Source organism: Bos grunniens, chromosome 1 (genome assembly GCF_055505025.1).
Source record: "Bos grunniens cultivar Pamir isolate PY7600 chromosome 1, Bosgru_T2T1.0, whole genome shotgun sequence".
NCBI lineage: Eukaryota > Metazoa > Chordata > Mammalia > Artiodactyla > Bovidae > Bos > Bos grunniens.
In genome coordinates, this window is record NC_141165.1 from 100,223,138 (window position 1) to 100,232,050 (window position 8,913).

The window sequence follows — 8,913 nt, forward strand, 5'->3', positions numbered from 1 at the left end:
AAAAATTGGACACAACTGAGTAACATTTTCAACTTTCATACATATATGTGTGTGTATATATATATATACATATATACTTTTTCAGATTCTTCTCCATTATAGCTTATTACAAGATGCTGAATACAGTTCCCTGAGTTACACAGTAGGTCCTTATTGTTGATCTATTTTAAATATAGTAGTGAATATATGTTAGTCCCAAACTTCTAGTTTATCTCTCTCCCTCTATCCCCGCCATCCCCTTTGGTAGCCATAAGTTTGTTTTCCATGTCTGTGAGTCTAACTCTGTTTGTAAATAAATTAACTTATATTACTTTTTTTTTTAATGTCCTCTGCATTGGCAGGCAGATTCTTTTTTTTTTTTTTTTAATTTTATTTTAAACTTTACAATATTGTATTATATTACTTTTTTAGATTCCACATATAAGTGATCTTATATAATATCTGTTTTTCTCTGACTTAATTCACTTAATATGATAACCTACAATTCTTTAACCTCTTTAATTAGATATATTTCTAAGAATTTTATTCCTTTTGATGCTATTTGGAGAAGGAAATGGCAACCCACTCCAGTGTTCTTGCCTGGAGAATCCTGGGGAAGGGGGAGCCTGGTGGGCTGCCCTCTATGGGGTTGCACAGAGTCGGACACGTTGTAAATGAGATTGTTTTTCCTAATTTTCTTTTTGGAAAATAAAATAATTTGTTGTTTATATGTAGAAACACCAAATTTTTGTCTATTAATTTCATATCCTATAACTTGTGGTGGTTTCTATATGTAAGATCATGCCATTTCTGCAAAAGGAACAGTTTTACTTCTTCCTTATTGATTGTTATGCTTTTTATTTCTTGCCTAACTGCTCTGGCTAGGACTTCCAGTACTATAGAAGAGACATGCATGGGTATCCTTGCTTTGTTCCTTATCTTGGAGGTAAATATTTCATTTTTTCATTGTCGAGTGTGATGTTAGCTATGGGCTTTTCATATATGCCCTTAATTATGTTGAGATACTTTCCTTCTATTCCTAGTTAAGAGTTTTTATCATGAAAGGATGATGAATTTTGTCAAATGTTTTTTCTATAGTGTGTTGAGATGATCATGTGATTTTTATCCTTTATTCTGTTAATGTGAAATATCACATTAATTGGGCTTCTCAATGCAGGAGACTCAGGTTCAATCCCTGGGTCAGGAAGAAAATGGCAACCCACTCCAATATTCTTGCCTGGGAAATTCCATGGACAGAGGAGTCTGGTGGACTACATTCCATGGGGTTGCAAAGAGTCATATTTATCATGGTATGTGTTACATCCCTAGTATTTATCTTATAACTGAAAATTTGTACCTTTTGACCAGCTTCATCTAATTCCCTCTTCCCCCACCTTCTTGCTGGTGGCAACCACAAATCTGATCTCTTTCACTATGAGCTTGTTTGTTTTTGAAGTATAATAGACTACAACACTATGCTAGTTCCTAGTGTGCAACATACTGATTCAATATTTCTATACATTACAAAATGTTCACCACAATAAGTTTAGTTATCATCTAAACCATAAAAAGATTTTACATAATTATTGACTATATTCTCTACACTATACCTTTCATACCTGTGATTGATTCATTTATTGTGTAACTGGAAGTGTCTACATCCTTATCTCCCTAATCTATTTCTTTCATCCTCCTACTCTATCCCCTCTGGCAACCTTCTGTATCTATGACTATTTTTATTTTATGTTTGTTTTTTTGTTTTGCTTTTCAGATTCCACATATAAATGAAATCGTGGTATTAATAGTTCTCTGTCTGACATTTCATTTAGCATAATACCATCTAAGTTCACTCATGTTGTCACAGATGGAAATATCTAATTCTTTTTATGGTTGAGTAATAAGTGGCAACCCACTCCAGTATTCTTGCCTGGAGAATTCATCCAGGTTCCAGAGGAACCTGGCAGGCTAGGTCCATTGGGTTGCAAAGAGTCAGACATGACTGAAGTGACTTAACAAGAGTGCATCTGTACAAATAGTACAGATTTGTACATAGTACAAAATCTGTTTTATCCATTCATCTATTAATGAGACCTTAGGTTGCTTTCATATCTTGGCTATTGTAAATATGACGCAATTAATGATGCAATGAACATAGGGGCACATATCTTTTCAAATTTCTGTTTTCATTTTTTTTGATATATACCCATGAGCAGAATTTATGGATCATATGGTAGTTCTATTTTTAATATTTTGAGAGGAGCCTACATACTATTTTCCATAGTGGCTGTACATCTCCAAAAGTGTTCTCTATTGTCTACATCCTCACCAACATTTTTTTGTTGTTTTTTTCATAATAGCCATTCTATTGAGCCATTCTCAAGTGTGAGGTGATATTTTACTGTGGTCGTGAGTTGCATTTCCCTGATGATTAGCGATGCTGATCCTGATGTCATGTGCCTGCTGGCCATCTCTATGTCTTCTTTGGAAAAAAATGTCTATTCTGGTCCTATTCTCAGTTTTAATTGGGTTGTTTTTGATGGTGAGTTACATGAGTTCTTTGTGTATTTTGGATATTTACCTCTTATCCGATATATTGTTTGAAAAATCTTCTCCCAAACAGTAGATAGCCTTTTCATTTAGTTAGTTTCCTTCACTGTACAAAAGCTGTTTAGTTTGATGTAGTTCCATTTGTTCATTTTTGTTTTTGTTTCTCTTGCCTGAAGAGACAAAGTCAAAAAAATATTGCTAAGACTGATGTCATAGAGCTTACTGCCTATATTTTCTTCTAGGAGTTTTATGCTCTCCAGTTGTACATTTACATCTTTAATCCATTTTGAGCTTATTTTTGTACGTGGTGTGAGAAAGTAGTCCAGTACGATTCTTTTGAATATAGCTGTCCAGCTTTTACCAACATAATTTATTGAAGATGCTGTCTTTTTGCTATTGTATATTCTTGCCTCCTATGTTGTAGATTCACTGACCATATAAGTGTGAGCTCATTTCTGGGTTCTGATTCTGTTCCATTAATCTATGTATCTGTTTGTGTGCTAGTACCATATTGCATTCATGACTGTAGCTTCATAGTACTGTTTGAAATAAGGGAGTATGATACTTCCAGCTTTAAAAAAAGTTGTACTTTTTTAAGATATATGTGGCTATTTGTTTTTTTGTGTGTTTTCATACAAATTTTAGGAACATTTGTTCTAATTCTGTGAAAATGCCATTGGTATTTTGTTAGGGATTGTACTGAAGCTATAGCACACCTTGGGTAGTGTGATCATTTTAACAATTTAAATTCTTCCAATCCACGAACATGGTATATCTTTCCATTTGTTTGTGTGGTTACCAATTTCTTTATCATTATCTTGTCATTTTCCAAGTACAGGTATTTTGCCTCCTTCAGTTCAGTTCAGTGGCTCAGTTGTGTCCAACTCTTTGCGACCCCATGGACTGCAGCACACCAGGCCTCCCTGTCCATCACCAACTCCTGGAGTTCACCCAAACTCATGTCCATTGAGTTGGTGATGCCATCCAGCCATCTCATCCTCTGCCGTCCCCTTCTCCTCCTGCCCTCAATCTTTCCCAGCTTCAGGGTCTTTTCAAATGAGTCAACTCTCCGAATCAGGTGGCCAAAGTACTGGAGTTTCAGCTTCAACATCAGTCCTTCCAATGAACACTCAGGACTGATCTCCTTTAGGATGGACTGGTTGGATCTCCTTGCAGTCCAAGGGACTCTCAAGAGTCTTCTCCAACACCACAGTTCAAAAGCATCAATTCGTCGACGCTCAGCATTCTTTATACTCCAACTCTCACATCCACATAGGATTATTGGAAAAACCATAGCTTTGACTAGACAGACCTTTGTTAGCAAAGTAATACCTCTACTTTTTAATATGCTGTCTAGTTTGGTCATAATTTTCCTTCCAAGGAGTAAGCGTCTTTTAATTTCATGGCTACAGTCACCATCTGTAGTGATTTTGGAGCTCAAAAATATAAAATCAGCCACTGTTTCCACTGTTTCCCTATTTGCCATGAAGTGATGGGACCAGATGCCATGATCTTAGTTTTTTGAATGTTGAGCTTTAAGCCAACTTTTGCACTCTCCTCTTCACTTTCATCAAGAGACTCTTCAGTTCCTCTTCACTTTCTGCCATAAGGGTGATGTCATCTGCATATCTGAGATGATTGATATTTCTCCCGGCAGTCTTGATTCCAGCTTGTGCTTCCTCCAGCCCAGCATTTCTTATAATGTACTCTGCATAGAAGTTAAATAAACAGGGTGACAGTATATAGCCTTGACGTACTCCTTTTCCTATTTGGAACCAGTCTGTTGTTCCATGTCCAGTTCTGTTACTTCCTGACCTGCATACAGATTTCTCAAGAAGCAGGTCAGGTGGTCTGGTATTCCCAGCTCTTTCAGAATTTCCCACAGTTTATTGTGATCCACACAGTCAAAGACTTTGGCATAGTCAATAAAGCAGAAATAGATGCTTTTCTGGAACTCTCTTGCTTTTTCGATGATCCAGAGGATGTTGGCAATTTGGGCTCTGGTTCCTCTGCCTTTTCTAAAACCAGCTTGAACATCGGAAGTTCACAGTTCATGTACTGTTGAAGCCTGGCTTGGAGAATCTTGAGCATTACTTTACTAGCGTGTGAGATGACTGCAATTGTGTGGTAGTTTGAGCTTTCTTTGGCATTGTCTTTCTTTGGGATTGGAATGAAAACTGACCTTTTCCAGTCCTGTGGCCACTGCTGAGTTTTCCAAATTTGCTAGCACATTGAGTGCAGCACTTTCATAGCATCATCTTTTAGGATTTGAAATAGCAAACTGAAATTCTATCACCTCCACTAGCTTTGTTTGTAGTGATGCTTCCTAAGGTCCACTTGACTTCACATTCCAGGATGTCTAGCTCTAGATCTGGCCTCCTTAATTAGATTTATTTCTATGTATTGTATCCTTTCTGATGCAATTGTAAACAGGATTATGTCCTTAATTTTCTCTTCAATAATTCATTTTAATGTATAGAAAAGGAACAAATTTCTATATATTAAATTTGTATACTGAAACTTTACTGAATTCATTAATGAGTTCTAATAGTTTGTTGATGGCATCTTTAGCATTTTCTATGTAGTACCATGTCATCTGCAAACAGTGATAAGTTTCCTACTTCCTTTCCAATCCAGAACTCTTTTTATGTCTTTTCTTATTTGGTTGCTGTGCCTAGGACTTCCAATAATGTGTCGAATACCAGTGGCAAGAGTGGTCTTTCTTGTCTTGTTCCTCATCTTATAGAAAATGTTTTTAGCTTTTTATGATTAAGTATGATGTTAGCTGTGGGTTTTTCATATATGACCTTTATTATTTGAGGTATATTCTCTCTTTACTCACTTTGTTGAGAGTTTTTATCATAAAGGAATGTTGAATTTTGTAAAAGCTTTTCTGCATCTATGAAATGATCACCTGATCTTTATTCTTCAATCTGTTAATATGATGTATCACATTTGATTGATTTTCAGATATTGTACCATCCTTATCTCCCTGGGATAAACCCACTTGATCATGTTATATGATCATTTTAATGTATTGTTGAATTAGTTTGCTAATATTTTGTTGGGGAAATTTGCATCTATGTTCATCAGTGATATTGACCTATAATTTCCTTTTTATGATGCTTTTGTATGCTTTAGATATCCAAATGATGATAGCTTCATAAGTGAATTTAGAAGCATTTATTCCTCTGAATTTTTTTTGAAATAATTTGCAAAAGATATATGTTAACTGTTCTCTGAATGTTAGAATTCACCTGTGATGCTATCTAGTTCTGGTCTTTTTTTGGCTGGAATTTTCCTTAATTACTGATTTAATTTCATGACTGGTAAATGGTCTGCTTATATTTTCGATTTCTTCTTGTTTCAGTCTTAGGAGATTGTACTGATGCAGTGTCAGTTGTAAATTCTCTTTCATTTCTGATTTTATTCATTTGAACCTATCCTGTTTTTCTTGATCAGTCTAATGGTTTAGCGATTTATCTTTTCAAAGAACCAGCTCTTAGTTTCATTGGTCTTTTCTGTTATTTTTTAAATCTCTATTTCATTTATTTCTGCTCTAATCTTTATGATTTCTTTCCTCCTATTAACTTTGGCATTTATTTGTTCTTCTTTTTCTAGTTCCATTAAGTGTAAAGTTAGATTGTTACCTGAGATCTTTTTGCTTCCTGAGGTAGACTTTTATCATGTAAACTTCCCTTTTAGAACAGATTTTGCTATGTCACATATATTTTTGGATTGTGTTTTTTGTCTCCAGGTATTTTTTATTTCTTCTTTAATTTTTTTCTGTGATTCATTTGTTGTCTAGTGGCATATTGTTCAGCCTCCATATGTTTGTGGCTTTTGCAGCTTTTTCTTATAGTTGATTTCTAGTCTCATAGCCTTGTGGATGGAAAAGTTGCTTGATAAACTTTCAATCTTCTAAAATTTCCTGAGATTTATTTCGTAGCCTAGCATGTGATCTATCCTGGAGAATGCTCTATGTGTATGTGAAAAGACTATGTATTCTGCTGCTTTAAATGGAATATTCTATATAGATCTATTAAGTCCAATGTGTTGTTTAAGGCAATTGTTTCCTTGATGTTTTTGTCTGGATAATCTGTCCATTGATATAAATGAGGTGTTTAAGTCCCTTACTATTATTATGTCATTATTATTGTATAATTGTCAATTCCTCCCTTTATGTTTGTTAATATTTGTTTTATATATTTAGGTATTCCTATGTTGAATGTGTATGTTTATAATTGTTATACGTTCTTGCTGTTTGATCTCTTTATTATTTTGTAATGTCCTTCTTTGTCTCTTATTATATCTTGGTTTTAAAATCCATTTTGTCTGATATAAGTATTGCTTCCCCAGCTTTTTTTCTTTTGAATACCATTTGCATGGGATACTATTTCTATCCCCTTACTCTCAGGCTAGTGTAGATTTGGATTTGAAGTGAGTCTCTTATGGGGAGCATATATATGGGTCTTGTTTTCTTGTTTATTCAGTCACTCTTCACCTTTTGATTGGAGCATTTACTCCATTTACATTTAAAGTAATTATTGATAGGAGGGCATGGAAACCCACTCCACTACTCTTGCCTGGAGAACCTCATGGACAGAGAAGCCTGGCAGGCTACAGTCCATAGGGTCACAAAGAGTTGGACATGACTGAAGTGACTTAGCACAGACATAGACATGTGCTTACTGGGATTCCCAGGTTGTACTTGTGATAAAGAACCCACCTGCTAATGCAGGAAATGTGAGAGACACAGGTTTGATCCATGGGTCAGGAAGATCCCCTGGAGGAGGGCATGGCAACCCACTCCAGTATGTTTGTCTGGAGAATTCCCATGGACAGAGGAGCCTGGCAGGCTATACCCCATAGGGTCACAAAGAGCTAGACATGACTGAAGTTACTGAGCATGCACACATGCACATGTATTTATTATCATTTTGTTAGTTGTTTTCAGGTTCTTGGTCACACAGAGTCGGACACGACTGAAGTGACTTAGCAGCAGCAGCAGCAGCATGGTCCTTTTTTATTCCTTTCTTTTTAACTATCTTTAGTTTTAAATTTGGATTCCTTTCTCCATTCTGTGAGTATATCTAGCATAAATTTTGGTTTTTGGTTACCATGAAGTTTATATATATATATGAATCTATATATAGATTATTTATATATACACGATTATTTTAGGTTGCTGATCTCTTAAGTTCAAATGCATTTTAATGGCCTTGTATTTTTACTCCTCCAAGTTTACTGTTTTGACATTATATCATTTATCTTTGTCTTTTGTGTATCCCTTTACAATTTGTTGTGAATATAGTTGATTTTAGTACCTTTGCCTTTTAGCCTTTCTACTAAGTTTATAAGTAGTTGATCTAATACCTTTACTGTATATTTGCCTTTACGAATGAGATTTCTCCTTTTGTAATTTTTGAGCCTCTAGTTTTTGTTCCTTTTTTTTCTGCTTAGAAAAATTCCTTTTACATTTCTTGTGAAGCTGCTTTGGTGGTGAACTCTTTTAGCTTTTGCGTATGTATAAAACTTTTGCTTTCTCCATCAAATCTGAATGAAAGCCTTGCCAGATAAAGTATTCTTGTTTGTAGGAGTTCCCTTTCATCACTTTAAATATATAGTACCACTCCCTCTGGCCTGAAGAGTTTTTGCTGAATAGTGAGCTGACAGTCTTTTGGGAGTTCATTTGTGTATAACTTGTTACTTTCTCCTTGATGCTTTTAATATTCTCTTTATTTTTGTCATTTTAATTACAATATTTGTGTTTTTATTTGGCACTCTGTTCCTCTTGGACCTAGATGTTTGTTTTCTTTCTCAACTTAGGGAAGTTTTCAGCCAATATGTCTTCAGATTTGTTCTCTGTCTTTTTCTGTCTTCTCCTTCTAGACCCTTATATTGACATCAGTGTACTTGATGTTGTCCCAGAAGTCTCTTAATCTATCCTTATTTATTAAAATGCTTTTTTTCTGTTTAGCTTGAGTGATTTCCACACTCCTTTAAATTACTGCTTCTTCCCCAGCTCTCTGTTGAGTGAAATTTTGTGTGTACCTTTAGCAATGACATCTCTACTTCCTAAAGCTTTTAGGCTCTCCTGAAAGCACATCACACTGGCCTTCAAATCCAGATTTTCTAGGGCTCATCTTCCTGGTGCAGGACCCCCAGGGTGGACTGTTCGATATGGAACTTGTACCACTCACTCTTGGGGGGAACCTCTGCAATTGTGACTCTCCTCCTGTTTGTGGGTCATCTACCTGGGGTATGGTTCTTGACTATACTGAGTCTCCACTTCCCCATCCATCCAATGGAATGTGGTTCCATTTTTATATCTTTAGCTGTAGAAGATCTTCTCTGCTAGTCTTTGGGTTTTCGTCATTGATAGTT